This window comes from Entelurus aequoreus, linkage group LG22 (genome assembly GCF_033978785.1).
Source record: "Entelurus aequoreus isolate RoL-2023_Sb linkage group LG22, RoL_Eaeq_v1.1, whole genome shotgun sequence".
NCBI lineage: Eukaryota > Metazoa > Chordata > Actinopteri > Syngnathiformes > Syngnathidae > Entelurus > Entelurus aequoreus.
In genome coordinates, this window is record NC_084752.1 from 12,890,296 (window position 1) to 12,908,869 (window position 18,574).

At 38.6% G+C, this 18,574-nt stretch overlaps 1 long non-coding RNA gene across 2 annotated transcripts in view; it reads left to right on the forward strand.

Annotated features, from left to right (window-relative positions):
* Positions 1-8,733: 8,733 nt before the first annotated feature.
* Positions 8,734-18,574, forward strand: part of LOC133639309 (uncharacterized) — a 58,131-nt gene continuing 48,290 nt past the window's right edge. For both annotated transcript variants that reach the window (XR_009823765.1, XR_009823766.1), the window contains exon 1: positions 8,734-8,761. This is a non-coding gene — a long non-coding RNA (uncharacterized LOC133639309). The remainder of the gene's footprint in view (positions 8,762-18,574) is intronic.

The following is an 18,574-nucleotide window of genomic DNA, read 5'->3' on the forward strand; positions in this document are numbered from 1 at the left end:
ATAAAACCATGAGGACACAAATTATATACATAGACCTTGTAGTTGACTTGACCCCAAATAAAACCATGAGGACACACATTATATACATAGACCTTGTAGTTGACCTGACCCCAAATAAAACCACGAGGACACACATTATATACATAGACCTTGAAGTTGACCTGACCCCAAATAAAACCATGAGGACACAAATTAAATACATAATGACCTTGTAGTTGACCTGACCCCAAATAAAACCATGAGGACACAAATTAAATACATATTGACCTTGTAGTTGACCTGACCCCAAATAAAACCATGAGGACACAAATTAAATACATATTGACCTTGTAGTTGACCTGACCCCAAATAAAACCATGTGGACAGAAATTAAATACATATTGCCCTTGTAGTTGACCTGACCCCAAATAAAACCATGAGGACAGAAATACATGTTGACCTTGTAGTTGACCTGACCCCAAATAAAACCATGAGGACACAAATTAAATACATGTTGACCTTGTAGTTGACCTGACCCCATATAAAACCATGAGGACACAAAATACATACATACTGACCTTGTAGTTGACCAAAACCATGAGGACAAATTAAATACATGTTGACCTTGAAGTTGACCTGACCCCAAATAAAACCATGAGGTCACAAATTAAATACATATTGCCCTTGTAGTTGACCTGACCCCAAATAAAACCATGAGGACACAAATTAAATACATGTTGACCTTGTAGTTGACCTGATCCCAAATAAAACCATGAGGACACAAATACATGTTGACCTTGTAGTTGACCTGACCCCAAATAAAACCATGAGGACACAAATTAAATACATGTTGACCTTGTAGTTGACCTGACCACAAATAAAACCATGAGGACACAAATTAAATACATATTGACCTTGCAGTTGACCTGACCCCATATAAAACCACGAGGACACAAAATACATACATACTGACCTTGTAGTTGACCAAAACCATGAGGACAAATTAAATACATGTTGACCTTGAAGTTGACCTGACCCCAAATAAAACCATGAGGACACAAATTAAATACATATTGACCTTGTAGTTGACCTGACCCCAAATAAAACCATGAGGACACAAATACATGTTGGCCTTGTAGTTGACCTGACCCCAAATAAAACCATGAGGACACAAATTAAATACATGTTGACCTTGTAGTTGATCTGACCCCAAATAAAACCATGAGGACACAAATTAAATACATGTTGACCTTGTAGTTGACCTGACCACAAATAAAACCATGAGGACACAAATTAAATACATGTTGACCTTGTAGTTGACCTGACCCCAAATAAAACCATGAGGACACAAATTAAATACATATTGACCTTGCAGTTGACCTGACCCGAAATAAAACCATGAGGACACAAATTAAATACATGTTGACCTTGTAGTTGACCTGACCCCAAATAAAACCATGACACACATTAAATACATGTTGACCTTGTAGTTAACCTGACCACAAATAAAACCATGAGGACACAAATTAAATACATGTTGACCTTGTAGTTGACCTGACCCCAAATAAAACCATGAGGACACAAATTAAATACATATTGACCTTGCAGTTGACCTGACCCCAAATAAAACCATGAGGACACAAATTAAATACATGTTGACCTTGTAGTTGACCTGACCCCAAATAAAACCATGAGGACACAAATTAAATACATATTGACCTTGCAGTTGACCTGACCCCAAATAAAACCATGAGGACACAAATTAAATACATGTTGACCTTGTAGTTGACCTGACCCCAAATAAAACCATGACACACATTAAATACATGTTGACCTTGTAGTTGACCTGACCACAAATAAAACCATGAGGACACAAATTAAATACATGTTGACCTTGTAGTTGACCTGACCCCAAATAAAACCATGAGGACACAAATACATGTTGACCTTGTAGTTGACCTGACCCCAAATAAAACCATGAGGACACAAATTAAATACATGTTGACCTTGTAGTTGACCTGACCCCAAATAAAACCATGAGGACACAAATTAAATACATGTTGACCTTGTAGTTGACCTGACCCCAAATAAAACCATGACACACATTAAATACATGTTGACCTTGTAGTTGACCTGACCCCAAATAAAACCATGAGGACACAAATTAAATACATATTGACATTGTAGTTGACCTGACCCCAAATAAAACCATGAGGACACAAATTAAATACATGTTGACCTTGTAGTTGACCTGACCCCAAATAAAACCATGAGGACACAAATTAAATACATGTTGACCTTGTAGTTGACCTGACCCCATATAAAACCATGAGGACACAAAATACATACATACTGACCTTGTAGATGACCAAAACCATGAGGACAAATTAAATACATGTTGACCTTGAAGTTGACCTGACCCCAAATAAAACCATGAGGACACAAATTAAATACATATTGACCTTGTAGTTGACCTGACCCCAAATAAAACCATGAGGACACAAATACATGTTGACCTTGTAGTTGACCTGACCCCAAATAAAACCATGAGGACACAAAATACATACATACTGACCTTGTAGATGACCAAAACCATGAGGACAAATTAAATACATGTTGACCTTGAAGTTGAACTGACCCCAAATAAAATCATGAGGACACAAATTAAATACATATTGACCTTGTAGTTGACCTGACCCCAAATAAAACCATGAGGACACAAATACATGTTGACCTTGTAGTTGACCTGACCCCAAATAAAACCATGAGGACACAAAATACATACATACTGACCTTGTAGATGACCAAAACCATGAGGACAAATTAAATACATGTTGACCTTGAAGTTGACCTGACCCCAAATAAAACCATGAGGACACAAATTAAATACATATTGACCTTGTAGTTGACCTGACCCCAAATAAAACCATGAGGACACAAATACATGTTGACCTTGTAGTTGACCTGACCCCAAATAAAACCATGAGGACACAAATTAAATACATGTTGACCTTGTAGTTGACCTGACCCCAAATAAAACCATGACGACACAAATACATGTTGACCTTGTAGTTGACCTGACCCCAAATAAAACCATGAGGACACAAATTAAATACATGTTGACCTTGTAGTTGACCTGACCACAAATAAAACCATGAGGACACAAATTAAATACATGTTGACCTTGTAGTTGACCTGACCCCAAATAAAACCATGAGGACACAAATACATGTTGACCTTGTAGTTGACCTGACCCCAAATAAAACCATGAGGACACAAATTAAATACATGTTGACATTGTAGTTGACCTGACCCCAAATAAAACCATGAGGACACAAATTAAATACATGTTGACCTTGTAGTTGACCTGACCCCAAATAAAACCATGAGGACACAAATTAAATACATGTTGACCTTGTAGTTGACCTGACCCCATATAAAACCATGAGGACACAAAATACATACATACTGACCTTGTAGATGACCAAAACCATGAGGACAAATTAAATACATGTTGACCTTGAAGTTGACCTGACCCCAAATAAAACCATGAAGACACAAATTAAATACATATTGACCTTGTAGTTGACCTGACCCCAAATAAAACCATGAGGACACAAATACATGTTGACCTTGTAGTTGACCTGACCCCAAATAAAACCATGAGGACACAAAATACATACATACTGACCTTGTAGATGACCAAAACCATGAGGACAAATTAAATACATGTTGACCTTGAAGTTGACCTGACCCCAAATAAAACCATGAGGACACAAATTAAATACATATTGACCTTGTAGTTGACCTGACCCCAAATAAAACCATGAGGACACAAATACATGTTGACCTTGTAGTTGACCTGACCCCAAATAAAACCATGAGGACACAAATTAAATACATGTTGACCTTGTAGTTGACCTGACCCCAAATAAAACCATGACGACACAAATACATGTTGACCTTGTAGTTGACCTGACCCCAAATAAAACCATGAGGACACAAATTAAATACATGTTGACCTTGTAGTTGACCTGACCACAAATAAAACCATGAGGACACAAATTAAATACATGTTGACCTTGTAGTTGACCTGACCCCAAATAAAACCATGAGGACACAAATACATGTTGACCTTGTAGTTGACCTGACCCCAAATAAAACCATGAGGACACAAATTAAATACATGTTGACCTTGTAGTTGACCTGACCACAAATAAAACCATGAGGACACAAATTAAATACATGTTGACCTTGTAGTTGACCTGACCCCAAATAAAACCATGAGGACACAAATTAAATACATATTGACCTTGCAGTTGACCTGACCCCAAATAAAACCATGAGGACACAAATTAAATACATGTTGACCTTGTAGTTGACATGACCCCAAATAAAACCATGACACACATGAAATACATGTTGACCTTGTAGTTGACCTGACCACAAATAAAACCATGAGGACACAAATTAAATACATGTTGACCTTGTAGTTGACCTGACCCCAAATAAAACCATAAGGACACAAATTAAATACATATTGACCTTGCAGTTGACCTGACCCCAAATAAAACCATGAGGACACAAATTAAATACATATTGACCTTGTAGTTGACCTGACCCCAAATAAAACCATGAGGACACAAATTAAATACATGTTGACCTTCTAGTTGACCTGACCCCAAATAAAACCATGACACAAATTAAATACATGTTGACCTTGTAGTTGACCTGACCAGACCCCAAATATAACCATCCATCCATCCATCTATTTTCTACTGCTTGTCCCTTTTGGGGTCGCAGGGGGTGCTGGAGCCTATCTCAGCTGCATTTGGGCAGAAGGCGGGGTACACCCTGGACAAGTCGCCACCTCATCACAGGGCCAACACAGAGACAACATTCACACTCCCATTCAAATTTAAATAGGGTTGTATTAAAAATGATTTGAGTAGTTTATTGTAATAAATAATATTGAGTTAAGTAAAATTGCAGTTGCATTAAATATTTTCTGTCAAAATTAAAATACCTCGATTAAGTGCTTTGACACACATCATTTCCCAGACGATGTTGAGGGCCATTCGACATGTTGTAAATAACATGTCACTATCTTACACCTGTGCTAAAGTGGCTTTATCCCAAATAATGTATTCATCATTATTGAATGTTATTTTGTACAAATCCTTATGATTTTTTTTTTCACTATGGCAAAACTCAACAGCCAGAAGCAGGACAGACTAACTTCCAATTAGGGCTGCAACAACTAATCGATTAAAATCGATTATAAAAATAGTTGGCGATGAATTTAGTCATCGATTCGTTGGATCTATGCTATGCGCAGATGCAATTATTATTATTTTGTTTTTATAAAACTTTATTCATTTTTGTTTCACTACATTTGTATTGTTCCGTGACATGTTTGTGCGTCCTCAATTGCTCTCAATTGCTCTGTTTGTTGTTATTCTTAGCGTTGCTGGGGCGGGTTTGGTTTTGGAATTGGATTGCATTGTTGTGGTATTGTTGTGTATTGTTTTGTTGATTGATTAATAAATTCATTTAAAAATAAAAAATAAACAAATAAAAAATAAAATAAAAAAATAAAAAATAAATTAAAAAATAAAACTTTATTTATAAACTGCAACATGTACAAACAGCTGAGAAACAATAATCAAAATATGTGCCAGTATGCGGTTTTTTTCCAATAAAATACTGGAAAGGATAGAAATGTAGTTTGTCTCTTTTATCCGATTAATCGAAGTAATAAAACAGATTAATCGATTATCAAATTAATAGTTAGTTGCAGCCTTACTTCCAATGGAGACAAAGTTGCTGAATGCAGTAGAAGACGACGTCCAGATAAAGAAGAGACATTAGAGAAGCGATCGTCGGACAATTTAGACAAACTAACATCAAGCGATGAGGTGGAGACAGGCCTAGTTACACGGTTCCTTACAGCCACCCACCCACTTCCCCGCCCTGCCGCCTGTCCCGGGAAATGCTCCCTGCCCCTATAGAGACAACACCTTAGCTAATAAACTTTCTGGGGGAACCACTGCATATTGACTTTGTAAATGACCAGACCCCAAACACATATTGACTTTGACCAAAGCCACACAACATTGACCTTCTCGATAAATGGGTTATAATTTTATAGTGCTTTAATAATAAAAATAATAATAATCATTTTCAAAGCACTCAAAGACGCTTTACAGGAGAAAAAATTAAAACATGAAACAGTTTAAAATAATATAAAATACAGGAAATATAAAAGCAGTACATTGTAAAATACATAATACAGGACAATTACAAGACAGGACATTACAAGACACAGAACACTAATCATTGGTTAAAAGCAGATCTGAAAAGGTGTGTTTTGAGAAGGCGTTTGAAGGTGGGAATGTCTGGGCAGTCATGGATGGGTTTGGGAAGAGTGTTCCAGAGGGTGGGAGCAGCGATGGAGAAGGCTCTGTCAGCCTAGGTCCGGAGCTTGGTTCTGAGTGGTGGGGAGAGGAGGTTGGCATCAGAGGAGCGTAGGCTACGTGAAGGGGTATGGCGGTGAAGCAGGTTTGTGAGGTAGCAGGGGATCTGGTTGTGGAGGGCTTTATGGGTGAGGAGGAGGATTTTAAAAGTGGATCCGGTGAGGAACGGAGGGAGCCAGTGCTTTTCTACCTTCAAGGAACTCAAAGCGCTTTGACACCATTTCCACATTCACACTGATGGCGGGAGCTGCCATGCAAGGCCCTAACCGCAACCCATCAGGAGCAAGAGTGAAGTGTCTTGCTCAAGGACACAACGGACGGGACGCGGTTGGTAGAAGGTGGGGATCGAACCAAGAATCCTGAGGTTGCTGGCACGGCCACTCACCCAACGGCGCCACGCCGGCCCCAAAATGACAAAAAACCAAACACTGCCTTTGTAGAGGACAAAGACAAAAATATTGAAATCTATAAAGCAGCAACACACACCCCCACAATATAAAATTAGCAACTGTCACACCCGGCCTCAGGTGAAGGTAATGTAACCATTGTAAACCGGACTTCCAAACCAAGGATGGCAAAGCATGCAGTTGTAAACACTTTTGCATTTATTTAAACCCCAAAGTGTCAAAAGGTGAACAACAACAACAACAACAACAAGAAACCAAGCACCAACATCTCCGCAGATGTTTGGTGATGCATGGAGACCTGAGCTCCTGGTCAGGACAGAGATCGTTTTGTAAATACACCTTAAATAAACCATCACAAGTCTAGAAGTATTCACATAGTACTTCTAACACCCAGCTTTTGACAACCATAGTTGGGCCCAACTTGGGCCTAATCAGTGAGGGCAGGTGCGTTCACCTGCATCAAACACTCAGCCCCACCTTGACTCTCTTAGCCAGCAGTAGAGAGCCATGGTGAGTGACAGCTTGTCATTTGTTTGTTAACTGCATGTTTGTCACTGACTCAAGTGATTGAATGTGTGTTGTTTGTTCATGTTGTGTTCCCGACACATGTGCAGTGCGGGGTCAAACTGTCACAGCAAAGCAACACAAACACAATAGAAAGCAGCAAAAGCACACAATAGAAAGCAGCAAAATACACAATTGAATTAAAGCAGCCAAGCACACAATAGAAAGCAGCAGAATGCAAGTGAAAAAGACAAAAGTATTACTCACTGTGAACAAAAACGGTCCAGTCCGCCTCAGTGTCAAAAGAATAATGATGAAGCACTGAACAGAGGGACTCAGGTGGAACTAAATAGAACTAATTAAACCAGGAACAGCTGTGCTGACGGGACATGGAGCAGAAAGTAAAGGTGCCGCAAATGACTGAGACCAAACAGGAAACAGTGACAAAACAAGGGCACCAGGACAGGAAGTGCTTTCAAACACAGGAAAACCCAAACACAACCAAACTGTCCGTAGCACTTCTGACACATGTCTACATATACATATATATATATATATATATATATATATATATATATATATATATATATATATATATATATATATATATATATATATATATATATATATATATATATATATATATATATATATATATATAAATATATATAAATGTATATATATATATGTATATATATATATATATATATATATATATATATATATATATATATATATATATATATATATATATATAAATGTACTCATATACATATATATACATACTTTATATATATATACATATACATGTACTCATATACATATATACTGTATATATATATATATATATATATATATATATATATATATATATATATATATATATATATATATATATATATATATATATATATATATAACTATAGATGTACATGAAACTTAATATTTAGCAACTCCATGAATAAATATTAAATCCACTTTAATACCACAAATAATCTTACTTATCTCATCATATGAAATATAACTTACTTCACTCATTATTATTTATTTATTTATTTCTATTGTGATTACTTAAGGAGAATACTGTGAATAAATTGAGAACAGGAAGTGAACAAAAGTTTTAGCAACTGTTATATAAAAGAAAAGGGGTAGGATTAAATAAGCTCTGCTTCTTCCTACTCCTTTTCGAACATGTTGAAAAGAGAAACTGGAAATTGTGATGTATCATGTTGTATGCTTGCATGTTCGAAATAAACTCAAACTCAACTCAACTCAACTTGGTCTGGTCCACTGGTCACGTGACCTGGGCAAAAGCGCGCCAAGGCGCACGTATATGGCGTCATCTGACCGCGCAGCGTCCTTTAGACTGACGCCATGACGACAGCCAAGTTCCCGGTGAGTCTCTCTTGTGTGCGTGCTTGGGTTCTCGCGTTGTGGCGCACATGTGACAACACGCAACTCACAACCTTTATCTTCCCCACGTCACGACACTGACGTTGTCTTTGTGGCAGCGCGCTCGCTCCCGCTGTCAGCGCGCAGGCGCGTCCTCGCTCTCCCGGCCAGACATAGATAATTTAAAAACTATCATTTCTTTTATTTGATTACAAACCAATAGTTTAAAAAATGACACTGCATCTTACTTAGCAAAATTACAATTTTAATGTTTTTTTTAGACCAGATATAAATTTGACTTTTTATGGAATAATTTTCAAAGAACTAAATTAAGAGCTTCCTATGGGAAGCATTACATCTGTCTTTAATAAAATAGTACTTTATTGCACTTTGCGGGGTCGGGGTGGGCGGGGTTAAGGAGGAGGAGGATATTTATAGCTAGAATTCACTTAAATTCAAGTATTTCTTATATATATATATATATATATATATATATATATATATATATATATATATATATATATATATATATATATATATATATATATATATATACACATACACATATACATATACTAACCCCAATTCAATATGAGTTGGGAAATTGTGTTAGATGTAAATATAAACGGAATACAATGATTTGCAAATCATTTTCAACCCATATTCAATTGAATGCACTACAAAGACAAGATATTTGATGTTCAAACTCATAATTTTTTTATTTATTTTGCAAATAATAATTAACTTAGAGTTTCATGGCTGCAACACGAGCCAAAGTAGTTGGGAAAGGACATGTTCACCACTGTGTTACATGGCCTTTCCTTTTAACAACACTCAGTAAATGTTTGGGAACTGAGAAGACACATTTTTTAAGCTTCTCAGGTGGAATTCTTTCCCATTCTTGCTTGATGTACAGCTTAAGTTGTTCAACAGTCCGGGGTCTCCGTTGTGGTATTTTAGGCTTCATAATGCGCCACACATTTTCAATGGGAGACAGGTCTGGACTACAGGCAGGCCAGTCTAGTACCCGCACTCTTTTACTATGAAGCCATGTTGATGTAACACGTGGCTTGGCATTGTCTTGCTGAAATAAGCAGGGGCGTCCATGGTAACGTTGCTTGGATGGCAACATATGTTGCTCCAAAACCTGTATGTACCTTTCAGCATTAATGGCGCCTTCACAGATGTGTAAGTTACCCATGTCTTGGGCACTAATACACCCCCATACCATCACAGATGCTGGCTTTTCAACTTTGCGCCTATAACAATCCGGATGGTTCTTTTCCTCTTTGGTCCGGAGGACACGACGTCCACAGTTTCCAAAAATAATTTGAAATGTGGACTCGTCAGACCACAGAACACTTTTCCACTTTGTATCAGTCCATCTTAGATGAGCTCAGGCCCAGCGAAGCCGACGGCGTTTCTGGGTGTTGTTGATAAACGGTTTTCGCCTTGCATAGGAGAGTTTTAACTTGCAGTTACAGATGTAGCGACCAACTGTATTTACTGACAGTGGGTTTCTGAAGTGTTCCTGAGCCCATGTGGTGATATCCTTTACACACTAATGTCGCTTGTTGATGCAGTACAGCCTGAGGGATTGAAGGTCACGGGCTTAGCTGCTTACGTGCAGTGATTTCTCCAGATTCTCTGAACCCTTTGATGATATTACGGACTGTAGATCCCTAAATTCCTTGCAATAGCTGCTTGAGAAAGGTTTTTCTTAAACTGTTCAACAATTTTCTCACGCATTTGTTGACAAAGTGGTGACCCTCGCCCCATCCTTGTTTGTGAATGACTGAGCATTTCATGGAATCTACTTTTATACACAATCATGGCACCCACCTGTTCCCAATTTGCCTGTTCACCTGTTCGATGTCCCAAATAAGTGTTTGATGAGCATTCCTCAACTTTATCAGTATTTATTGCCACCTTTCCCAACTTCTTTGTCACGTGTTGTTGGCATCAAATTCTAAAGTTAATGATTATTTTTTTTATCAGTTTGAACATCAAATATCTTGTCTTTGTAGCATATTCAACTGAATATGGTTTGAAAATGATTTGGAAATCATTGTATTCTGTTTATATTTACATCTAACACAATTTCCCAACTCATATGGAAACGGGGTTTGTAGTAGTGTGTACGTGTTTGTTGTCTGCTGTGTGTGATGGTGCCTCTTTCCATTTAATATTAAAGGCCTACTGAAACCCACTACTACCGACCACGCAGTCTGATAGTTTATATATCAATGATGAAATCTTAACATTGCAACACATGCCAATACGGCCGGGTTAACTTATAAAGTGACATTTTAAAATTCCCGCCACACTTCCGGTTGAAAAACTCCTTTGGATATGATTTATGCGCGTGACGTCACAAAATCCACGGACGTGGTTGGACCCCATCGAACCCGATACAGAAACCTCTTGTTTTCTTTGACAAAATTCCACTGTATTCTGGACATCTGTGTTGGTGAATCTTTTGCAGTTTGTTTAATGAACAATGGAGGCTGCAAAGAACAACGTTGTAGGTGGGATCGATCGGTGTATTAGCGGCTAAGTACAATACTTACAGCAACACAACAAGGACTACTTACTATGCCTAGCCGATGCTTGCCGCCAAACCCACGGATGAAGTCCTTCGTCGCGCCGTCGATCACTGGAACGCAGGTGAGCACGGCTGTTGATGGGAAGATGAGGGCTGGCTGGCGTAGGTGGAGCGCTACTGTTTTTATCATAGTTCTGTGAGGTCCGGTTGCTAAGTTGCTAAATTAGCCTTAGCGTCGTTAGCAACAGCATTGTTAAGCCTTACCAGGCTGAGAATTTTTAACCGTGTAGTTACATGTACATGGTTTAATAGTATTGTTGATCTTCTGTCTATCCTTCCAGTCAGGGGTTTATTTCTTTTGTTTCTATCTTCATTTGAGAACGATGCTATCACGTTAGCTCAGTAGCTAAGTGTGTCACCGATGTATTGTCGTGGAGATAAAAGTCACTTTAAATGTCCATTTCGTGTCCTCGACTCTCATTTTCAAGAGGATATAGTATCCGAGGTGGTTTAAAATACAAATCCGTGATCCACAATAGAAAAAAGAGAGTGTGTGGAATCCAATGAGCCAGCTTGTACCTAAGTTACGGTCAGAGCGAAAAAAGATAGGTCCATCACTGCCTCTCCAGTCCTTCACTGTAACGTTCCTCATCTACGAATCTTTCATCCTCGCTCAAATTAATGGGGTAATCGTCGCTTTGTCGCTCCGAATCTCTCGCTCCATTGTAAACAACGGGGAATTGTGAGGAATACTAGCTCCTGTGACGTCACGCTACTTCCGGTACAGGCAAGGCATTTATCATCAGCGAGCAAAAGTTGCGAACTTTATCGTCGATTTTCTCTACTAAATCCTTTCAGCAAAAATATGGCAATATCGCGAAATGATCAAGTATAGAATGGATCTGCTATTCCCGTTTAAATAAAAAAAAATCATTTCAGTAGGCCTTTAAGTTCATTTTCGTGTTTCGTTCTGGTTGTTGCTTTAATTAGTGAAAGGATATTTCCTGCGTTGAACTTGCTCTTCGTTATTTCAGATCTGTGCTGAATTCCTTTTACTTTCCCATTGGCGCGTTTGTAACCGAGTCTAATGACTGCATCACATAAGCCCTATTTAAATGGGCTCAGAGAAGTCAAAAGAAGGTGTCGTCAATCATAATCACTCACATGAAGTTAAGAGGCCATGCCATGAAGCTAATTTGATTTGATTGTAACTTTTCTACATCACTAAAATTGATAATGTATGTTGCTGTATGTATACTTTTGACCCAGCAGGTTTGGTCACATTTTCAGTAGACTCATAACAAATTCATAAAAGAACCAAACTTCATGAATGTTTTTTGTGACAAACAAGTATGTGCTCCAATCACTCTATCACAAAAAAATAAGAGTTTTAGAAATTATTGGAAACTCAAGACAGCCATGACATTATGTCCTTCACAAGTGTATGTAAACTTTTGACCACGACTTTACATTGCTAAAAAAGGCTGTTGATATGGTGTGGGGTCAAAATAGCGCGTGTAAACCATGCAGTCTAAATAGCAATCACAATCCTTAGCAGTAAGATGCTAACTCGTAGCTACTGAACAACCACTAAAAATTACACACATTTGGGAATGGCTGTTAACACTTCAAATGTGTCATATACAATGTCAAAATACTCACGTATTATTTGCATAATCTACACACACATTGAGAATTCTTAACAGAGAGAAAAAGACAGAGACCGTTTTTATTTATTGAAATACACAGTAGTTACAGAATCAAAATGCTAGCAGGAGTAGGTCCAATGCAATACAAATATTTGTATGCTGCGCTTAATGAAAGAAGTAATCTGACTCCGATGATGGAGGATTATGTATCCGAGTTCAAATACTTCTCCAAAAGGAACTTTCATAAAAAAACAGAAGGTAATCAGATATTTACAACACAGTAACACGTTTACTGGTCGAGGAGTCGCATGGATGGTTTCTTGTTCATTTTTACCGCAGAAGTCGACTGTTAGAGGTGTAAAACACTAAAAAAAAATTTAAGTGTCATGGAGTGCAAGAGTCCCCTGTTGAGTCATCTCTTATCCCTCACTGGCTCTACATCCTGAGTTCAATTTCCATAGTGTAATTAGCCTTTTTAATCAAGTAGACATTATTACCACTGTGATATGTGTGATATTCTATGACACTTGTCACTTCCCAGACAACAACAAAGTTGATGGCACTTGATATCACCGACTGATAGATCTCCAACATCTTGTTGAATACAATGATGGATTAGAGTCTCCTGCAGAAAAAAATGTCTGAGTCTTTCGTGCTGCGCTAACTTAAATGGTGTACATATTTTTTGTTTGTTTGGTTGGATCTCAATTAGTGTCAGCAACTGGGGTCGACCATTGAAATGACATTAAATTACAATGCCATAATTAGGAACAAAAATCAATAACCATGCCTGCGGATTTATAAACAGAGTGTATGAAAATCATAAATCACAAAATGTTCTGAAAAATTAAATACAATCAAAGACAATATTAATGCATCACAACGGCATTAGAAAGTGACCTTTATGCTTAATTACAATTGATTAAATCCACCAAATTGGTCTCAAAGACAGCAACTCATTACATAGCACTATTTCTTGGGCAGTTCCGAAAAGTAAGAATACTTGATGGATCAATGAGGCTGTTTCGTTCATTACTTTGTTTATGAAAATATTTTTTAACAGACTGCAGTCAGTGAAAATGCAGTAAATGATGGCATTGACTTAGGCACTCTAGCTTTTCAGAAAATGCCTGACGTTTACCAGAGAACAATCCTTTCTCGATTTAACTAAATTCAATACAAAACAAGTTGGTTTCGTATTTTCATACGTACGTGTCAATCGATCAATCAAGCAATCAAAGTTTACCTTAATCACAAATGTCTCAAAGGGCTGCACGAGACATCCTCGGTTCGGATCCCACATCAGGGCAAAAAAAACCTCAACCCAATGAGAACAACTAGAAACCTTGGAAGGGACCGCAGATGTGGGGCATTTTTGTCAATAATATCCGTACAACTGATATTAATAACGTTACGTATATTTTCTGTAGTAAGCCTTAAATAATTTCGATCACATCTAGGAATTGATATTGATGGGGATTTTGAGATTATTTGCTTTGTGCTGCGATAGATTTAACGTGTCCTAATTTACCACATCAGTAGAATGCATGTTCACCTCTGGCACAGTCAGTACAGAAAAAAACACTATAAGAGTTTTGTAATATTCTACAAAAAAAATAATTTTCCAGCCTGGCGCAGGTTAGTTCTAGTTTAACTGACTTCTCACCCGGGCTAACAGACACTGTAATTGCTTGTGTCCGTGCTTGCTCTATTGTAGTTAGTCAAGCTTGACTCAAATAGTAATACATATTTTTGGAAAGAGTGATGGCACCTTCCCGGTTAGGGTGAAGGTCGTCCCTCCTCAACAAGCCTGGTTTGCCCCAGAAAGAGGGCCAATTATCAATAAACGTTAGTCTCTGTTCTGTACAAAAACTAGCCAGCCACTTTGTAAGCGAGACTAATCTGCTATACCTCTCATCATTGCATCTCGCAGGCAGTGGGCCAGAGACAAGTACTCGATGCCGAGACATCTTTCCAGCGAGATTACAAATCCGAGCTATGTTCCTCTTTGTAATCTCTGACTGTCTGATCCTAGTGTCATTGGAGCCGACAAGTACAACTATGTTCGCGTAGCTAGTGGTGCGATTAGCCTGTCGTACGTGTTTACTAGGCCTGTTGCTAGTCAGCTCCCTAAGACTAGCCTCAATGTCAGGTGATCTGGCCCCGGGAATACACTTAATTATGGCTGGTTTACTAAACTGTATGTTCCGGGGGATGGAGTCCCCTATGACTAAGGTGTGGTATCCGGTAGACTGGGGTGTAGGACTAGCTAAAGGGTTCAATCTATTATGCGTCTCAACAGGTTCACCGGTGCTTGTAGGCCGCTTAGGGCTATTACATGCTGAGCTAGTCAGCTCGCGACAGCTAATGTTAGCAAACGTGTCCACGGTGTATAAAGTTATTAAATTACTCTGCTCTAACTGGCGGACACAGTCCTCTAGTAGGGCCAACCTATCCATGTGAACGGTGCACGAAGAGCAGGGAGCCGTACTCGCGTTGTTTCTTTCACCGAGTCGAGTTCTTGCTGTCGTTCGGGGCAATGGGCGAAGCGTAGCAGCAGCGTGAGGGAGCAGATTCCTTCAGAGCATAGTTGCTTTGGACCGCGACTAGTTTAGCTTTGTTAGCTTAGCAGCTAGCTAGCTGAGAGAGAGGAGGTGAGACAGAGATTGGGTGCTTTATAAGTTTGATAAGACTACTAAATATGTTTGAGGATGAATAAAGAAAGCTGTAAAACAATTAGAAGCACACAGATAGAAAGATAGTACTTAGCTTTTTTGTGACAGCTAGCGACAGCAGACTTTTCCGGACGTGACTTTAATTACATGTGAAGTCCCAGTGTCCATGCACACTCCATAATGCGACTATTGGTCAATAAATGTATTGCTTTTCTGGTTGACTTATGATGTCACACCAGGCATCTGTGGCTCTACAAGTTAACAACTAAGCTCAGTTGTATCTGATGTCTGCTATAATATTGGCACAGATTACAAATATTATGTCCCTAATGGCTATGCTGATGTTAAATAGCAGACGACATCAATTAATGATTTTACCTTGTGGTACAAACATGTTACAACCACCAAGAATGTATCGAGGCAGATGCAGATCCGAAGCAAAGAAAGACTGGAGGGAGAGAGATTTTGAAGGAATTTATGGACAGAGAATCATGGAGAAAAAACTTACTAATGTCTCTGAGTTTATTCATAAGGCTGGTGGAAAGAGTTTTAAATCCAAAGGAAAAGACTGATTGTGCCCCGACTGATATGGTTCCAGATAAACGTTGCTATTGCTCTGGACTATCTTGCCAATTGTTTTTGAGAGAGTTTTTGTTAATCTGTTTGGAGTGCACAAATGCAGTGTGAAGAGGTTTGTGTATACCTTTATCTACCTGCTTCATGCTCTTTCACCCCATTCGTATTTCGTTCGGGAGTCCAAATTAAGCCGGCATTCTACATTTCCTTAGCTACCTTTTGAAATAAACTTTTTCCTTTTTTTCTCCCATCGATACACTTCAAAATGTTCTGTTCTATTAATTTATGAATCAAATAAACAGTCTCCTCTTCATTACAATTGTTGCTTATGTTTTTATTGAATGGTATGTGCTTCCGTGTTATATCTTGCATATTGAGACTGGCGTATGCGCGACACGAAGGGTCCCCTCGGGTGGCACTCACCCACTTGAGTGATCCGCTTTGCGCATAATCCAAGTGTGCTTGTCCGACCTTTCTAAAACCGAACACGATCAGATTAAGTTGTTTCCATGGATTGTAGGATGCTTATTTAGAGCAGAGCTATATGAGAAATTAGACATGGACACGCACTGATTGATATTACTCTATCTGCGGTGATGGGCAGTAACAAGTTACATGTTGGTTCTGTTGATGTAATTTAGTTCATATCCTTCCAGATCAAAATCTATTTCCCCTTTGTCATCAATCCATATTTCTGTGACGGCGATCACTTTGAAGGGTTTGTTGAATTGTTCTAAAACGTGCTTCAAGTTGTTGTAATTTGCATACAAACTTCTGCTGTTAAAATTAATAATTGACAATTCATCACATTTAATGTTGCTATTATATTGTTCATCTGTATAATAAAAACTATTATTTCTGATGTAGAATAATTTTTCCCTGCTTTCTGAAGTTGCCCGCTTTCTTGGCGATTTCATATGTTAAATGGGTTATACTTGTATAGCACTTTTCTACCTTCAAGGTACTCAAAGCACTTTCCACATTTACACACTGATGGCAGTAGCTGCCGTGCAAGGCCCTAACCACGACCCATCAGGAGCAAGGGTATTGCTCAAGGACACAACGGACAAACCAGGAACCCTGAGGTTGCTGGCACGGCCGCTCTACGAACCAAGCCACACCGTCCCTTTCAGCATCACATTTTGTGAGGTGCTCATTCATGTACACATTTGTACCCTTCAGCTCCCTTTCCTGTTTCAGCAGTGCCAATTTAGATTTTCTCTTAACATGTTTCACTAGGATGACCGGAGTGGTTTTATTGTTTCTTCCATTCCGTGTGATGCATGTTTCCATGGTATTGATGTCGATTTCAATTTATTTTGATTGCAGAAAGTTGACCAATTGCTGTTCTGCTGAGGCAACATCCATTTCATCTGGTCTTCTTCCATTATTCACAGCGTTCGCGTAGGATCTTGGTTTAATTCGGTGCCCTGTCACGATAATATCATTCATTCAACCCTCCTGATCCGTTTCATCTATGATATTGCTCAGCATGTTTTTGTCTCGTTTCACTGCAATAACTTCTTCTTGGAGAAACTTCACTTTATGACGCATTTCCTCAAAATCCTTTGTTATTATTCTGAGATTGCAGGCATTCCATATTTTCCTGCAGACTTCTCAGATCTTCTTTGTACTCTGTTGTTGCTTTTCTCATGTCTTCTTTAAGTTTTGTAGTTACTCTTTCCAGGGCTGCTTTGTGTTCTAATCTTGCCTTTTCAATGTCATCAACTATTTTTTGTAGCATCAAATTTTGTTTCCCATCTTGTCCTGTATCCGACATCAAATCTTGACTCCCCTCGTGTCCTGTGTCCAGAGAATCATTTGATTCAGATAACACCGAAGGTTTCAGGATTTGAGTTTTCTTTTAGATTATGACATCGCAGCAGCTCGCTGACGTCAGTGCCTCCCGTATCAGCTTGCTACGGCAGCTTCTTCTTGAGCGACTTGCGGCATTTTTAAATTGTTATTTTAACAGTTTCATACCTTGCGCCATTCAGAGATCAACTTGAGGTGTCAGCCTGTCAACTTATATAACTGTGTGGTCGGGAGCACTTTAAAACAGCTTCAAACTCTCACCGTAGCTTCCAGGTAGGCAACAGTTTTGAATTGCGGTGAGGGCCATTGGCTTGAGGCTAACGGTTCTTCCAATTCACCTTATTTTAGCAAATCAATGCCTCTCAGGTAACTCTCCTGTGGCTGTGATCACAAATCAAATCCGTGATCAAAAATCTTCAAATTCATCAAACATCCATGTAGCAAAAGCAGAGGCTTTTTCCTTGCATCCTCTCCCATTGACAGGAAGTGACGTTAGCATGGATTGAAGAAGCCTGCTGCAATGAGAGCAAAACATCTTCAAAGAAAATCGGAACAA